The 19198-nt window shown below is 40.7% G+C and overlaps 1 protein-coding gene across 3 annotated transcripts in view; it reads left to right on the forward strand.

Moving 5' to 3' along the window:
• Positions 1-19198, forward strand: part of Zw (glucose-6-phosphate 1-dehydrogenase Zw) — a 168240-nt gene that overhangs the window by 93642 nt on the left and 55400 nt on the right. Inside the window, exon 1 of one of the 3 annotated variants that reach the window (XM_071582649.1) lies at positions 18020-18126. The exons of 1 other annotated variant lie outside the window; for it this stretch is intronic. The gene's annotated coding sequence lies outside the window, so the exon portion shown is untranslated. Of the gene's footprint in view, positions 1-18019; positions 18127-18184; positions 18720-19198 lie in introns of those variants that run through there. One more of the 3 variants, XM_071582650.1, reaches the window with a different exon arrangement.

Raw genomic sequence — 19198 nt, forward strand, 5'->3', positions numbered from 1 at the left:
GACTTTCGATATTAGGATCAAAGCAAACCGTTCATGCTTCACAAAGAAAGACAACAGATCCCAATTTGCCAAACACCTTTAGATAAAAATCACACCATTAACTTCACAACAGACATTCTTGACACTGAAATGAAAGGACGCAGGTTGATTGCATTGGAGGAGTTTGAATTTTGGCAATCCCTTCAGTCTGACAGGTTTGAGGTGGTCAATGAAACATTATACCGCTCCCGCTCCCCCCTCCTAAAATTCTTAAGACTCCAGCATCTTTCCGCACCAACCTTACCCCCGCCAAAGCAGTGATGATCATCGACCGTCCCTTAATAAAGGTCAAACCATTGTAGACAAACACCCCCCCCTAATTAAATGTAGAACACAATGAGTTTGTTTTTTCCCTGCCGCTATTTCTAAGAACGGTGGGGTGTTACATTGTATTCTTCAGTTAATCATCATTTAAATAATATAAAATTTCACAAATTTGAGCCAGTAACCTTCAAATACATACCCTCTCCCCCTCCCCTGGACCACTAATGGGTTGCTGCACCTGGACTCAACTTACCCCCTCTCCCTTACTCCACTCTTGGAGCCAGACTCCACTCTTGGAGCCAGACCATAAGTTGAAAAAATGTTGATTTATGCTGCCTGATGATGATGCGCAGCATCGAAACTATGGTCGTGAAGTATTAAATCTTTATTGTGGAAGTGTACAGTTTCTTTTTTACCCTCATAATGAAGGAATTCCACAAAGTTAAACCTGAAACTGTTATGTTTAACCAAAGATAAGGTCTGGTGAAATATTAGTTGAACCAGAAAAGATCCAAGAGAGATGGAAGGAATATGTACATAGATAAACTGTATGATTAATGCATTAGGCCAGCGAAGTTAGACATAGAAAGAGAGTATGACGTAAATCAGTATAGCTTAGGTCTATGCGTAGTTGATGACGTGTAGGAAAGGGCATTTAGGGAACTGAAATCAATTTTAGGCGTCAGAATACAAAACCTGTCTGTGGAGCTGCTTAAGAGTTAACGGAATTGCGAAATGAAGAGTTTTTGTGTACTTATTCGTTGCATTTACGATGGATGGATTTGGCCGGAAAATTTATGTGGATCAGTGTGAATTTGCATTTGGAAAACGGGGAAATCAGCCGTATGTGAGGTCTGTGAAATGTTTGATTTCACAAGCAGCAAAGTGGTTCTCAGGATCTGTCATTCATTGCATGCTCCGGATTCATATTAAGTGCAGTCTCTTTTAAGTGTTTTCCATCCTTGTGTTGCTATTGTGTAATCTATTAAAAAATGATCGAATGCTGTAGGTGTTTACAACATTTGTGCGTAATGCATATATTTGATTTCCAAAATGAAATTATCCAGTTGAAATTAATCTCGAGATCTGAGCTTGACGTGCAATTTATGATATGCATTGCACAATGTGTGAGTTGTAAACATAATTTTTATGATGCAACCCATTGAATTATTTGAGGTCGAATAAGGGAGTTAGCAGAAAGTCGTAACAAGGAAAACGGAGAGAAATGCGCACTCATTCATAAGCCCATAATTCGAATTATGGGTTGCGAAGAAAACAGGTCGTAGGGGATATATAGTAAGCTCTTAATCCTTAATGCTAAATTAATTCAGTGTGTCCTCCCTTTCATTTAGGGCATCCTATGCTATTTGAAAACCAAAGTGTTAAGTAAATGGCTGATATAAAAGAAGTTAATTTTAGCACATAGCACATATTTAAGTGATTTAGTGGTATTATTTGTAAGGAAGCTACGAGGGTCATCCGGAAAGTAGTACCCGTTCGTGCCGCATGAAGTGCTGACGACGCGAGTAGCCGCTGGACGAGGTCAGATAGCTTCAGTGGCTTGTCTGCCTTCTCTGAGCCAAGTTGCGTGACGCTAGCATTGCCTGTGTTGTTTCTGTGATTGTTTACAATGTTTAAAAAAATTGAGAACGCCGCCAGTTGTGAAGTGAGGGCAGTGATTAAATTCCTCAATGCAAGAAACGTTCGCCCATGTGATATTCATCGCCAATTAAAGGAGGTGTATGGAGACAATGTAATGGACGAGTCGTCTGTTCGGCGGTGGTGTCGCAACTTCAACATGGGGAGGGGGAACACACACGACGATGAGCGTTCGGAGAGACCGTCTGTCATTACAGACCAACTGGTGAGCTCAGTTGACGAATTCGTGAGGAACGATCGGCGCGTCACAATTGATGACATCTGTGAGCATTTTCCCAATGTTTCTCGAACAATTGTTCATGAAATTGTTAAACACCATCTGCATTATGCAAAAATTTGTGCAAGATGGGTCCCTCGCGTATCTCAATGAGCTGGCGGCGAAGGACTATGCAGCAGGAATACAGAAACTTGTCACACGTTATGACAAATGCCTTAATTTGCTTGGAGATTATGTTGAGAAGTAGTTTAAAGTATCCTCTTTCAAATAAAATTTTTTATGTTTGTTAATATTTACTTTTGTGTCTTTATTTCACGAACGGGTACTACTTTCCGGATGACCCTCGTATATTCAATTAGACCTCCGTACTATTATCTTGATTGCATTGACACAAAGAAAGTATCTTATAAATTGAGGTGGTCTATATTTGGATAACCACGTTATGGATTCGGTTATTGTGGGAATTTTTTAGAATCAGTCCTCGTTTCACTTTTTCCTCCTTTCAAAAGCGAATATCACATTTGAGCAGACGAATATACCATCAGCATATTTGCATTAAGCTCGTGAAATGATCAACTTTTTTCCCTTGTATCGCACGGTTTAATCAACTCTGAATGGCCCCAACCACATTGACGATTGTATTTCGTTTCTATCCCCATAAAAATTGTCTTCAAATCTCATGAAAGCTCGTGATGAATGGTATTCCGGATATACGACCGTAAATTAAGTCGCCCTGGCCAACATTGATAGCTAGCTCAACTCAATATAAACTTTGTTGGCGTCACTTAGGCAATGGACTCGAATATTGCACACGAAAGAGAGATCTAGTGGTTCGTAATCCTCCGGAATGTTTGAACTCTCTATCTGTGTTGATACTTCACCACCGAAGTTAAAAAACTCACTCGAGTCATTTCGTATAAATCGCGTATAAGTGTAAAACGGTTTTGAGCGGCCATTTCAATCAAGGAAAACCGGCGTGTGATGAAAGTCGGTGAAAGTGTTTAACTTTTCGAAAAACTATATTTATTTTTCCTATTCGTCGCCGTTAGGCGTTCATTGCTCTTTTTTATGACTTATTTAATTCAACCAATTGAACCCCCGTTGGTTTAATTTTTGACTTAAATTTGCATAGTAATCAATTACTTACTTGAACATTCGACTCATTTTTTGACCATTTATGCATCCCTTTCTTAGGCTTCTCGGCTTTCCTCTGCGTATGTGTCACCTGGAGTGGGACTTAAGGCACACTTTTCTCTACAAAATTTCTATACCGAGCTAATCGTCGTTGAAGTGAACGCAATGCAAGTGCTCCAATGTGCTAGAATGAAAATTGATTTCCTTAATTGCTCTTCTTTAGAATTTTCGTGATAGATTGATTTTTGAGTGCGTATTTCCGTAACTAACATTATGATATTTTCACAGAGTGGTATGTTTCGAAAAGGTTCAATGTAATTTCATAATCCCCTTTGCCTTTTATGTTTTTTGCCTCAGTAGTTTTAAGGCAGTGTGCATTTGTCTGATGGAATTATTATTTTCATTTGGATCTTTTTCATTTGGTTTACTAACTTTGTGTCTTGATTTCGAAAGTGCATAATTTCATAATAATCTTGCTATTACGTTTTCATAGTAATGTTTTCCTTTTGTGTTCAGGTGAAAAACTGGTTAGGCTTGAATCCCATGCAGTTTAATATCCCAAATTTCCTTTTGTTGATGTTCGGAGCTAACCAGTATTTTCCTTATCATACTGTCAGTAATATGGCCATTAATAAAGAAGTGAGTGTTGCATGTTGGTACGTACAAGGCTAAGTTACATACTCGTAGTAATGTTATCAGTGTGATTAATTCGGAGAATAATTGCGGGAAAAGCTTTTACCTGTTAAGGTAAAATTTAGAAGGCAGCATACTAAGTAATGCAACCTATGTGGTCACTTTCCAATTATAAATTTGACGCGGAGATACATATTTCAGTAAAGGTGAACGGAATGCATTTAAAACAGCTCTGAATTTTTTATCTTTACACTCATTTCCTCTATTTCGTACGGCAAGTATTCTAAGCCGTTCCGATTGAAAGGGACAGTAGTTCGTCAATTTATTATAATGATATAGTTTTAGGTGTCAGTTAAATATTTTGACGTTTTGCCGTGGAGTTTTGCTGACACTAGCAGTTTCTCGATAATAGCAACGGAGAGGAAGTTACATCCTACTCATACCTTAACCAGATCAATTAGCTGCTACATTAAAATTGAGTGTTATTCAACTCTTTCCTTTTGAAAAATTGCTTCATTTTTATTGTTATCCACACTTAAGATGAAGGATAACGTTTGGGCGGTCACCGCCTTCATCGGACGCTGAAAAGATAACTCCATGAAGCACCTTTCTCGAGGCGGCGACAGGGTGTGTTTGAGCTGGTGTGAAGGAGAGATGAATGGGTGAGGTACTTTGATGCTACCTACTCTTGTTTAGTGAGCCATATTTTTATATCCGTGCGTGTGCAATTTTAATTCTAGGACGATATAATATCGGACTTAATTTTTTTATTCTGGTCAATGCAATAGATATTTAGTGGTTTTTTAATCATGTTGAGTTAATTCGTGAATACTGAGCGCAGTATGATACTCATTAAATATACCAGCTCCACACCCAACTCGACTACACTTAGTTATCAGTTCTGCTAAAATAGAGTTACCTGAAATTTCTGATCCATGATAGTTATAGATAGATAGTTATAGAAGGCACTGTCCACACATTCGAAATGTTTATCATGGGCGATATTTTTGGTGTTGCTTGATATACCCGATATGGTCTATGATAGAATTTCAACCCAGTAGCATCTTAATTGATCGGTATGCCAGATAATTAGTGACAACTAGGATTATCGTCATCACCACGATGTTAATTTTCCGTGTATATTGGCAGTCGATACTGGGATATGAATACTTTTCGGCCTTGGCAACCTGGAGAAATTGCTGCGAGAAATGCAGTGGGCAGATTCCGATTATTAATCTTCTAATAAACAATGTCGAGGGCTCTTCTTGTAGCCATCGAAACCCAACGTTTGAAGTTCTGGGTACGTGTGAGCGGCAGGCGGGAGAGGGGAAGAAACTAACTACCTTCCATGGTTAGGTCGGGAAGAAGAGGGAATTTCCCAGGGCCTATGGCTTAGCACGGGGTGAACTCAACCCTCATCTATCAAAGCAACCGACCGCCGTGTTTATTGAGCAATACTAGGATATATCGAGCACATTCGAAGATAAATTCTGTATCGCCCGTACTCGGGTGTTATATATCGCCCATATTAGGGATGCCTATATATCTTGTGGTCTTCAACCGTCTTTACACTCCTGTCTGTAGGCCATTTTCAGCTCTCGAATTATTGCTTACTTCGTTAAGTTATCCGTTTAAACCGCGAAGATGTGGTTTCGGTAACCTATTGTTGAGTCACCCTTCTAATGCCCATCTTCCAATGTCGATGCTTCCAAGAGATCAGTTGATGGAGAACTGATACTAAACCTGGCATTAGGCAATAAAATTGTGTTGTTCTGGGTGAAAAATGCACATTTTCAATGTCCAAGAGAAATTTTTAACTAGGTTATTACGTGAGCACATTATTAAGGAAATGAAAAGCTGTAGTTTGGCCTCATTGTAGGTGTCCAACCTACGGTGTTAAATGCGAGGGTGAACCTGTGCGGATGAATCTTCGGTAGATATTTTATTTCCTATTCATGGCCCAACATTTTTAAATGCTTTCATGGGGGGACGGGTTTGAATTCGGATGAATTCGTGACACAATTAGAGCAAAAATAATGAATATTTTAAATTATTCTCCGTAAGTTTATTATCCTCAAAAATGGTTCCCCTGTTAGAATCCCTGAAACTCGTGAATTACACTAAAATGTTGTCTCTTAGTGACTGATTGGAGTCTCCTGAGACAATGTGAAATTCTAGCGTTTTCTAATGTGATAATGATATCATTTAGAGGTCTGTTTGTCTCTTCATTAATATCTACCTATAAATAGTTATGCTAGTCATTACAGGAGGTTTTGGCTAAAAGAAATGCGTGTCAATAGAAAAATAAGTACCGCTTATATGGACGTGTAAACCAACATTTTTATAAGGCAGTTAGTGAGAAAGTTCATTTGGTAAAAAATATTGAAATATTAAAAATAGAATTCATAATAATGAATAAGATAAAAATTTCTGTTATGTCTAGCAGTATTCTACGGGGTCACGGTAGTTTTTTTATGCATCAATGCACTACGTATTACTGTACTTCTAATTCCTAACTAAAATGTGATGAAATATCCCTCAATCCCATGCTGCATGTTACAGCAACTCGGTCTTAGGATTTTATTAATTACTATCTCTCATAGTTCCATTCCAAAGGCCTGTTTCTTTCCTCCCTCTACACCGCTTTCCCAACATTCTACCCTCGTCAGCATTCCGTTACCTCTCTGTATCTAATACATCCAATTGTCCTTCCTTCCATGATTTTTTCCCAGCAAACATCTCTCTCCATCTTCAAAGCCTAGAATTTTTTAGAGTTTTTAATTCATATTTAATTTTTTCCATTGCGTCTATTTTATTTTGTACATACTTATCCTCATCTCAATCAGTTCAGATCCATACTTACCTTCTTTCCTCAACGATCAAGTTCCAGGGCGACATAACTGCGCTCCATGTTAGAGGTTTTACTATTATTTTCTTTGCATCTTTACTTTAGGTGCCCATCATCTACCCCCGCCTTTTTGTAAACGCTTCGTTACTTACGTTACTTCGTTACGTTAAAGTAATTTTTCTTTTAATGTCCTTATTACGTTGCCCACTTTCTAAAACACGTAAATATTTAAACTGTAATTCCAGCCCTATTTTATTCCGTCCTGCATTAATGTTTACCCTCACTGATCTATTTTCTGAGAACCTCATTGCCTTTGATTTCTTATGATCGAATCTTATTCCTTACGGATCACAATGCTTATGCGATGCACTTTGGAGTGATTATAACCTTTTGGCTGATTCTCTAACTAACGCATGATCATCCGTAAATATACTGAGTTAATGAGAAACATAAGGTTATGTTTCCGAAAACCCGAATCCGAAGTATTATCTTTGTTGTGTTTGGAATCAAAATTATTGGTTAATTAGTCCACAGTTAGCCCTTCGTTAGTCCTCAAATACTACTACTTTTCTCTTTTCTGGAATGGGAGCCATTACTGACCAAAGAAATCTTCGAAGCCCTTCGTTAGTCCTCAAATACTACTACTTTTCTCTTTTCTGGAATGGGAGCCATTACTGACCAAAGAAATCTTCGAACCAAATTCCTTAATTATAAATGCTATGATTGAGTCAATTTAAAAATTCTCTCCCACATTTTTCTTAACACTTGAGCAGCTCTGCCTGGTTTTTATCTATTCCTAGACTTACTCGACTTAATTTCTCTTAATTTCTTTTTCTACGAGGCATATTCGAAAAATAAGGACCGTTTTCTTATATTTAAATTATCCCTACATGGTCGGCTGTCTATACCAGTACCACCAGAGCAAGAAAAGGTGATTGATGGGGGAATTGAGTTGAAATATTGGACCAAATTTTTCACAAAGAAACCAGTTACCATTGATCAAGATTAAAATATTTCATGAGTTTACCTTTTTCTCCCAATGAATTCTCATGAATCAATCACCTGTCCAAAAAGAAGAATTTAGAGATAATTTTAAAATTTTTAATGATAAATATCTGGCTATTCAACGCCCAGTTCGCAGCAGGAGCCTATTCCTTCTCGTAAGTTGTGAGCAGTAAACAGAAAATCAGATACTATATCTCTCGAAGGATTTTGTTTACCACAGCACTTGTGTCGTGTTCACCTCTGTTGTAGGTATATTCAGGAATGTGAAAGGAAGAGTGGTGTAGAAAATTGCTACTGGATTGATAACGAAAGTAATTTGAGGTTCAATTCATTATTTGTCCTGCATCATCACGAGGGAGTGAAAGACGTCCGTACAACACAGAAAACATCTTAGAACAAGTTTCTTTTTTGACTCGTAAAAGTCAATTTTGTCTTTAAGTTTTGAATTTTCACTCTGAAATCATGCTTCCATGTAAAAAAATCAAATAATGAGTTAATCAGGGCAAATTTAAGGAATTTACAGTAGGCATGTTTGATCGAAAGGCAGCTAATAGGGCATAACATATCTTTGTTTACGTTAAGCTCCGACGAGATAAGGAATGAGCACCCACTTAACACCTCTACGGGGCTTGATCTGCTTCGAGAAGCTCCCACAAATTCTCCCCTCGCCGTAACAACTACATCTGTTTACTTAGCGGTTGGTCACAGGCGTTCTATGTATTTTACGGTAACGTTTGTTCATATGTAAATAAAATCTGTGTGTGTATCAGCGCTCAGTTAAGGGTGAGCAGCGTTAATCAGTGTTTCGTGAAAATGGCTAAAAAGGTGCATACCTGTATATGTCAAAGTACGAAGTTAACTGGTAAATGAAATGTAAGTCTTTTCTTACCTGGGAATAGCCTGGGAATTTACCGGGGAAGTTACCTGGGAATATGAAAGTCTTTTCAGATTCCTTGGAATATTTTCCCCAAAAAATTTTGATTTAAATATTTGAGTGCCTCCTGTGGTGTTACGTTTTATTTTAATGAGCAATATAAATATAAATTGACCTATACCCGCTGAAAATTATTGAAGGCAATCCAACATTTAAAAAAATATTGTCGCGTTTATTAAAGCCATTCTTCCAGAACTGTCATTCCTTTGAAAAATTCTCTGAGCCCAAAGAAATTGCGAAAGAATTTCTTTTAATTTAGCATTGAAGCCCCTCTAGCAGGTAAGTGAACTTTATTTACTCAAAGAGAGGTATTTTTTCTCGTACTGTTTATTTATTTCAAACATTTTGGCAGCCGCGTTTGCTTTGATTTTCGTTTCGCTCTGATTTTCTGGATTTGTCTCTGGCAGCAGGAGCGCTCGACAAATTTTAACAGACCGGGAATTCCCGCTGGGTTTAGAATGGACCTCTCGTTGATGTTGTCCGAGTACGTGGAATGTTTACAGTGACTTCGATTCCTGGTCGACGGGAATGAATTCCGATCGTGTTACTGTTTCATTCATTCAAACGCACGCTGTTATTGTTTTGTAGGGGAAGGGCGTGATTACCGTGGAAATATAAACTTCTCTACCACCAGAAATAAAGAACGAGTTACTTTTACCCTGAGGCGACACGGCAGCAGACGTGACCCACAATCCCTCGACGCGGCCAACTGTGGTGCTTGCTCCCATCAAAGAATTGATTCCCTTGCATGTATTAGATCCGTGATCGCGGCAGACGGAACGGCGTTCCGGGTGTGTACAGGTCCCACTGATCCATCAAAGAATTGATTCCCTTGCATGTATTAGATCCGTGATCGCGGCAGACGGAACGGCGTTCCGGGTGTGTACAGGTCCCACTGATTTGGGTCGCCATTGTGGCACGTGACCCGTCCAAGGTGAGTGGAGTCATCCTCCTAACTCCAATAGTTACTAAGTTCTGAATGGTCGTCTTTTTTATCGTGCGAGCGTCACGCGTCCTAAACCCAGGGGAAATTTTCCTTTTAGCGCAGCCAAACGTGTTGATTTGGAATCGGAGAAAAACATTTTCGGAAACGAAGCGGAATCTTAGGCCGCAAGACTTTCATGCTGATGGTATTTCCTGTGATTGGTAATGGTAATGATCACCATCCACTAAGATCATTCGTTGAATGCCATATTTTCATACTTTTGGACTATATTTGAGTTCATTCCACTACCTTAAGTGTTATTCTTTCGGCAAGGTCGAGGTGTAGTGAACTCGAATTTTCGAGTTTGGAATTTTCCACAGACTTTGCAGGCCATATTAAGAGTTTGTAATTTTCTACAGAATTTATTTCACAGAACAACGCGTTTCATCGACTTGCGGCATCATTAGGTAAAAGTAACACACAGCTGTTGAATATACGTTTATACCCATCGGAAAGGAGGAAGTTGAAGGTTGGGGGGGGGGGGGGGGCGGGTTTTCTGGGACTTCAAAGTCGGTGGTCGTGACTTTTTGCAGCTGTATGTGTCACTTGTACCTAATGATACCGCAAGGCGGTGAAACGCGATGTACTGTGAAATAAATTCTGTAGGAAATTACAAACTCTTAATATGGGCATCAAACAATTCCACGACGTGAAGCCTGAAAATGTTAAGTATATTCAAAATTTCGAAATTGGACTCATCGAAATTCCCGTGACTTAAGCCTCGGATTTCCATGAGTCGCGTGGGGGGATCTATCCGCTCATAACAGAATTTAATGAGCTGAGCGACTTTTCCTTGCTGTGATCATAATGCAAATCATTTTATGCGTGATCCCAAACGCTCGATGAGCGCTTATGATTAGATTTAGCTACCGCGCAGTAATGCTGCTCCGTAACTATTGAATGTTTCATTCCCCTTCGTTTTCTCAAGTGAAGTTCCCCCTAATGCAGATGCGCAGATGTTTGAAAGCATATTTCCTACGCTTGTTAAGCCTGGAGTTAACGTGATTCCTGAGTAGTTCACTTCCTTGGCTATGTTCCCGAATTTATAGATGTGATGCTGATATGGCATTTTTTTCCCTGAAATACATCACGGTGTTCATTTCAGATTTTTAAGGAACCTCTTTCCTGGCACCAGTAGTAATGTAATTGATGTCGCTTGAAAAAGCCCCGAAGCCTGTTACCTATTTTTGGTTCTTTTTGCACAATGTCATTGTTATAAATGAGGAATGAGAAGGCATCGATCTCATTTCAGCGGGGGACGCCGGAGTTGAACTCCACAACAAAAATTCCTTCATTTACGGCCTTTCATTCATAATGGAAATCGTCATCCAAATTTATTCCTTTTCGCTAAGGACGCATGATTACGTTGTGTGAAGTGTGACGACTTAGTGTGTGGCCCTTGATAAACTGCTTTTTTGAAATCTGATAAGTTTTGGGCACTTGTTTGATTTCTCCGCGTTGCGATATCGTTATTGCACAAATAAGCTCAAAGTGTTTCATAGAGTCTGCGCGATCGAAATCTGTATAGGTTATGGGCGCTTACATTGGAATATCAGGGAAGCATATGGTAATCATTACTCGCAGTTTTATTCTCAAGAATTTTGCATTAATTGGATTTTCGCGTTATCAAGTCTTGAAATAATTTATCTTTCAATCTATTATTTTATGATTTATTTATTAGTTGCTTTCCAATAATTCAGGGATTTTGTCTTGTGCAAACTAAAAGAAAATGCTGAAGATATCCCGGGAATATATTTGGTTAGTGATGAGTATTTCGGGATATTTTTGTCAAGAAAATTTGTTCAAAAATCCCCGAAGTAATCGTTTTTAAATAGTATGGGGCTGCAGAGGATTAATTACTTCATAGCAGCAAGACATATTATTCAACGCTATCGTTGATTGCATGGAACTGCCTACCAAAATATTCCAGCGACAGAATAACGTTGCATGAAGTTTGATATCTCAATCGAAAATATTATTGCCACTTTTTGAAATTTGAGGTCATTTTTTCCGTTTTTAGACCACAAGCCATTGAATATTTCTTAATAGTTTTATGAATCATCAAAATCTAAGCTTCCATTTATCACATTTCTTCGCAGCCGTCCTTAAAGTTACGTTGAATTAATTTGCGTGCGGAATGAAGGACATACAAATATATCAGCAATGCTTCATGATTACTTCATCCTATGCGGTGGTCGTTTCGACTACTTCGATTTTGTGTGAATTAATGAATTCGGAACTGAATACCAACTCAGGAAACCTCTCCGGTGAGTGAGCTCAGAATATTTTGATTCGCGCTCCCTTTGGCAATATGGTGCTTTCCAATGGAATGTCACTTCAGCTTTACTCTGTGATTGGTAAAGCGAAATGCGAGAGTCCTCGCGAGTGATATGGGGAGTAAAGGTAATAGCTGAGAGGCGGAGGTAAAATTAAATCTTTAGCATAGGATATAGGTTTCCTTAATAATTTCACACTAGTTGTCAGTTGGAATAAGCTATCATTTTTGTTAACTGGAGTAGGGGCTGTGTTACTTAGCCGGCAGCCGATGAAGTATTTAGGTGCACAACGAAACATTTTGATGAAATTCTACTTTCCTACTTCTTAATAAACCATTTCCTTGTTTTGTAGCAGTTCTACTTAATGATTAGTATTGATAATAGTTTAACCTGCTATAAGCCTGTTCCGAAAGGCAATGCATTGTATAGAATAAATATAAGAAGGTCTAAATGCATTTTAAATGAAACTTTCTTTAAAATTTAGTTGCTTTTACTCTATGAATTAATCTTTGCATCTGATTTGCTGTATCTTTTAGTTAATTTGTAAGGCATTCGCACTTAACCTTCGTGCCGTTCCTTTTCGGTGTGGGCAGAGTCGTAAAATCCTCATTTTTACTTATTTCAGGGAAGTCATTCCCTTGTATTGATTCCCTCCGTAATGTTCTATTCTTGCATACTTGCTTCACCTCTTTCACATTTTTACATGATTTCATACGTGCTCGACTTTTCCTGCTATTTGCAAATGACATTTTCATAATCATAGGTTATCAATCCAAGAATTGGTTTGCAGCAGATCCGACTTGGTAAAATTCGGTAGAACAACAGCTATCATGTACCTGCCAATCCCTTCATTCGCACATGGGTCCTGACGGTGACGTCTTCCATCACCTGATTCTCGTAACTCATAATTGGACTTCCTCTCCACCTCCCCCATCTAGAGTCATTCAACTATGACGTTAGGCAAACTGTGGTTTCTAGGCTCGTATTCAATTAGTTTTCCTCTCCTCTTAGTGTCTTCATAGACTTCACCCCTTCTAGGTTTTTATTATTTATACCCATCCATTTTATTTCCAGTGCATCTGAGCTTCTGCATATCATCATGCAAAATCACCAAAGGGGCTATAAGGTCGGAAGTACTAACTTACTTGACATAACGGGAAAGTTTGTTGGATCATTATTCTTAGAAGAAGATTTAGAATTTTGAAGCGGTTTAAATCGATTTGCGCAATGAATCCACCTATTTCTTTTATCTTGAATCGTACGTTGGACAAAGATTCCTATTATCGGTTTTTGTTCGAGAGCCTGTGCCCTTCAACTTCTTATTGTGGTATCTCCTGCAGAGCAATGTGTTTTAATATTATTCACTCGGTGAAAAGATAGCTCAAGAGATTTGTATGTCTCCATTAGGTTTGGTGATGCATGCGATAATCTCTTTGTGCATTTAATGCCTCCCATCCTGGGTTTTCCAATAATCGTGTGACACTGTTCGTTCACGGTAGTGTTAAACGAGTGAAGCGCCTTTCCTCTCGTTGAATCAGAAATTAAATCTTTCTGCGCACGATCCCAAATGCTCGAGGCACATTTCAAGATGAGTTCCAACTATCGCGAAATAATAACTCTCCTTAACGTTTTCATTTTATTATTTTTCCCACAGTTATTTTAATGGAGAAAAATTCCTTTAATGCAGGTCTGTAGATATTTCGACCTGGTTCCTCCTTTCGGCTCTATGGTCCGATTTTGTGGTTTTAAAATGTTACACTTTGTCATCTATGCCTTAATTAATTAGACTTCTGTATTTATTTTTATGCTGCGATTTTGTTTCAGATTTAGGTGGTGACACTCATCGTTGCCCAGAGACAGTAACATCGTTTGAAAGTGTCTCCCATTGCGTTCCTCCCGTAATATCTCGGTAGATCCAGAGGCCATGACATAATGCTGTTGTTTTTTTCGAATTAATGCCGTTTGCGGAAAAAGGAGATCACGCGATTCCTTTGGGTGGAGTGAATTTTTTCGACATGATGTTGGCCAGGGTTCGATATATTTTGGAATTTCTCGTAAACAAAACGATGGTTTTCACGCTTGCCAATGGGTGATTGTGATGACGCTTACATGCTGCCAAGGTCCGGCCACAACTCTACGAATTCTTTGGAAAGCTTGGCGACTTGCAACGCACAATGGCTATTGAAGGATTCATGTAATTTCATTGCGATGCTCCTTCGTGTGTCTTCGGTAACTCAGTTTGTATTACGTGTCGTAAAAAACGTTCATTGCTTCGTATACTTTCCCATTCAAATCAGAATTACCGTTCACAACTTTTCGTGGCGGGAGTAGACTGTGAACGCAGAGATAATTTTGGGGGATATGCCTCCTGTTTTGTTTTGTGGAGACAGGAAAAATGAGGTTAATGTTGTTTGACCTTTTCGTGAAAACTTTCGAGAACGCTCGCCCGCGCATCGGACGATGTGCGGGCGAACCAATCATCATGAACAGCTTTCCACCGGCCTAGCGGGGGGGCCTACGGATTTTCTTGTCGCACACGTAATGAGACGGGCGGATTTCGTCCGTCGCATTACGTGCGCGAGGGAGGCCTCGTATATCCAGCCGAATGATGTTATTACCCTAGTCTAGGGTGTCAGGGTTCCCCACCCACCTCGCGTCCTCGGCGGTCGTTGGAGACGGGAGAAAAACAGCCCCCCCCCTCCAATTTCGATCTTTTCTACTCCAGCCCCACCCATGCACCAGGGTTATGTTACAGGATAAAGCGTGCGTAGGTACGTATTTACACTTGAAATTTTGTTTACTTGGGATTTTTTGTTGTTTAACGATGGTTTCGGAAATCTTAATGGAAATCCACCCCTAGTTTTGGTTTTGTGGGTGGGGTGCACGACTACATCCGCCACCGCCACATCTTGCCTTGTTAACAGCCACGGCGGTGTGTGACATGGTGTGTTGGAGGTGCAGTGATTATTGACTTTGGGTGTCCTTTGTTTTATTTTCGGTAAGTTCGAACTGCCAACACGCTATTTTTCCAAGTTTTGTCGTCAGTAAGTTCGAACTGCCACACGCTATTTTTCCAAGTTTTGTCGTCACATGAGTTTTCTTAATAAGATAAGCCTTTCATGATTAACGTAGAATGACAAAAACTATAGGCATGAATTTAGCGTGGCGAATGGGGTGGGCCGCTTCCCCTTGGTCGGTTCTCGGCGCAAGTAATTCGCACTGCTTGATTTTTTTAGGTGGGGGTACGAAGGGGAAGGGGAACATCACCTGTGGTTTGAACTCGCAACCGTCCAATCATTAGCCGAATGCTTTAGGCCTCTGGGATGCCATGTCACACAATGCAAAACATATCACGCAATAATCTGTCTGCCGTTCTCTCTATGTAAATATTTATTTTCGGTACCTCAATCGTTATGTTGTAAGATTAATTAATTGGAAAATAAATTTGCCGATATTACTCTTTCCCGGTACGCTGTTGCCCTTTCACAGTACTCTCGGCATGCTCGGTTGTGTTGTTTTTTTGGCAACCCCGAGAGGCAGAATAATGCATTGGCTTTGTTCATGATGTATATCTGCGTACTGGAAAAAGCATATTCGTACATATGCTTTTTCCAGTACGCAGTACTCTCAGCATGCTCGGGTGTGTCGTTTTTTGGCAAATCCGATAGACAAATTAATGCATTGACTTTGTTCATGATGCGAAATATAGTAAACACTGTAGGGCCATTGACTCATCAGTTAAAGGCCTACTAACAATTTTGTAAACGGTGATATAGATTCCATATTTCTGAAGAAGTTGGATTATGTGGCATGCAAAAGTAAATGCACAAAGAAGCGTTGGCGTTGCCAGTACGATGTAAATTGAATAACGCACATCATCTCTATAGCGTAAGTGGATGATGTCGCATACTTTGTTGCATTAACTTCGCTTTGTCTAATTTTCATTTGAAATGACTGAAGCGACGGCATGTGTATTTTTTGCAATTGTGCAGCCTAATTCCACAAGGTCAGTGACGAAATGTGACAGTGGAGACAGTGATATGGAATACGATTCTCGATATACCGTATCTATGTCGTCACTGCCTTGAGAGTCCACATGCTTCGATACGTAATTATTTACTTGTTTTTCCTGTATTTATTTTTTTACCCCCTTCGTATTTTCGTAATCGAACTTCGTTATTTAAACTGAAATATCGCACAACCCAAGTTTCATCGCAGCGTTGTTTAAAGTTGCTTCAAGTCTGATTATTTAGATGCCTGAGATTTGTTGTATGCCAAAGGTGTATGTTTCAAAATTGATAGCTGTAAGCCACATCCCCTCGCAGCTTCGCATAACGTTTATTGATGCACGAAAGCCCGCCATTTATGTTTTTCTTAAATTTTGACTTGTTTCATTGATTTACAGTAATTGAAAGTTGAATATCGGACCGCACGAATTACATTGCAAAATCACCTAACCTAATTGCGATACCGCGGCGGCATAGCACATCGCCGGTACCATGTACCCGTTGTAGGCCGCCACATCCCGTTGCTCTTCGCTGCGGCTGGGTGGCGATCCACGACCGCCTGAACGGAGTGGTCCTTATCCAGTCTCGCGCGGTGGCGGCGGCGACCTCCCCGTTGAAATCACCAGGGAACGCGGACGGCTGCAAACCAGGGCGCAGATTCCTATCGCCGCCAGCTGCCGCTTGCGAAATTTCAACCTCAGAGCAACGCTCATTTTCATCGTTAACTTCTTCCCTGGGCTTTTGGAATTCGAGTGTGGAGGAGGATGGAAAAATGAAATGGACGGAGAGAAAAACAAACGAAGTTCGAATCATGGTTCGGGAGGAGTTAAGGTCGTTGATTGAAACACGAAGAAGATGGAAAAAGTGGGCGCATGGTATATTGAGTCATCTAAATAACCACGGACAACACCATATATGTCATAGCAATTGAACCATCAAGTGGATGATAAAAGGGAAGATAGCTAGAATTGAGCTACTGAGGTTTCACCTAGGCTAAAGTTTACGTTTAACATTCTGCATTAATAAAAATTGTATTTTTCCAAAACAATTGATGGCGTAGAACTTGTTTTAATTCCAATGCATTGTCATGAGGTATCATCATGGATAAATATAACAGTTTCAGGTTTAACTTTGTGGAATTCCTTCATTATGAGGGTTAAAAGAAACTTAACAATGCCACCAAAAGGATTTAATATTTCACGACATCGAAACCATGGTCGTGAAATATTAAATCCTTTTGGTGGAAATGTTAAGTTTCTTTTTACCCTCATAATATCATCATGGAATTGAACACATCGCATGCAATAAATCGCCGTGGAAATATTTACGAATTTTATTAACATTGAAGGTTAAGTTTCCACAAGTTAGAGCATGCCATTACTACTAATGTTCTTTATTTCCGATCAAGTTAATAATGTTGTTTTTAGGTGGTACTTAAGTTTGAAATAACGGTTAGTGTCGTGTCCATCAAGAACCTACCTTAACCGGTACACGAACATCGATAATAATAATTCCTTTTTCCGTCAGGCCCTCCATACGCGGATTGTGAAGTCCCCTCCCCCACGCCCCCTTATTGTCCTGCTTTCACGACGACCGTCGCAGGGCATTGTCGTGCACTTTGCATAGAGGGTGGCGGTGCTGTCGAGACGGAGACACGGGCACAAGAGGGAAAGGGAGCGGGCTTCGCCGTCTTTGAGTGTCGTTATCTCGCGGGTCCTCTTCTCCTCCTCCCCGAAGAGGACGAGGGGGGGGGGTGAAATGGTATTTGATGTGCCTCATTGATGCGGCAGTTCGACGCGAGGGGATCCCATTTTCATACTCCCCCCCACCCATCGAATTCCCTCCTCCTTCATTCCCACAGTACAACTTACGTTTTTTTATCTCCCTGTGCTGTTATGATTTTTTTAAATGAATACGATCCGAGGCGGACGTTAGTTGCCGACAGGGCTCGCATCATTGCGGACGGGTGTCTGCCGACGTCGATTCCACGGCGACACCGCGGCCGCCACAAACTCTAGTGCGACCTCTCCTCACGACGCCGCTCTTCTTACTCTCTCACCCCTTCTCCCCTACACCCCGGCGTCCAGTTCACCGAAAGACCGTCTAGTCTGTCCGCGCGTCAGCGGTAAGTGGGCCGAGGCACTGTGCTTTCTTCTTACCTATCTGTTCTTCCGTCCGTCTTTCTCTATCATCCTCCAGCGATCACCCTACCTTCTTTCTACGTCACACTCACCTCCCCCCTTCTTCCTCTTTCGCCCCTCACACTCCTGCCTGTTCTCCCAACTCCCTTCTTTCTCTTCTTCGGTTTGCGAAAACGGGGTCCGTGGTCCCCTTCGAATGATGAACGGTAGTTTCTTCTTCCGCTCGCTCGCGCTTCTCGACCCCGCACCCTACTTCGCTTCGTCGGCGTTTTCGCGGAACGCGGGAGAGTTTGGCGTATGCGTGCCGTGAGGGGTAGGGTGGTTAGAGTGGGATGTGAGGGGCCCGTCTTTACGATGAGCAGTGCTTGCACAGTGTTCGAGTGCCCGGCCGTGTATCTGGCTGCGCAATCCTTATCCGAGCGAGACTCATCCACCGAGTACCGGGAGCACGCGTTTCCTGTTCCAGACCTTCATCCATCCCCTCCTCGGAGCCAGCGTGTGTGTGTGTGAATAAAAATAAATTTGCCACCGGAATGCGGTCGTGCAACGCCCATTTTGCATCCGTGGAAGCAAATAGGTATGCATGCATGTGCGATTTTTGATTTTTTTCATTGTTGGCGTCCGCGCGGGAGGAAGTGGATGTCTGTGAGCGATGGTTTTCCATTCACGTGGGTGTGTGCTAGTTTTTTCGGACGTAGAAATTTTGCCGTGACGCTGGCTTCTCGCGTTGTGTACGGCTGTGCTTTCCTTGGTCGACATTCCTGAAAACTGCTCTAAAATTCTGTTGTAATCTGAGACGTGGAACGTTCAGTGGTAAGACCGCTGGAATAGTAATTGGGGGGGCCCGTTTTCCATTCTTGGTGACGCCTCAGGGCACCATCAGCTTCGCCCTAGCTGTGTGATTTTTCTTGGTTCCAGATCTTCCTTGTAAATCATAAGCGGCTAAGGGGAAGGAACCGGCAATGGCCCCCCATCAATAATGTATGGATTTCTCAAGCAATTGCGTTTAGCGAGTGATACACCCTCGCCTATCAAAATAGCCTTCGGGTTGTCAAC

This window comes from Hetaerina americana, unplaced genomic scaffold (genome assembly GCF_022747635.1).
Source record: "Hetaerina americana unplaced genomic scaffold, ioHetAmer1.1.p SCAF_12, whole genome shotgun sequence".
Taxonomy (NCBI): Eukaryota; Metazoa; Arthropoda; class Insecta; order Odonata; family Calopterygidae; genus Hetaerina; species Hetaerina americana.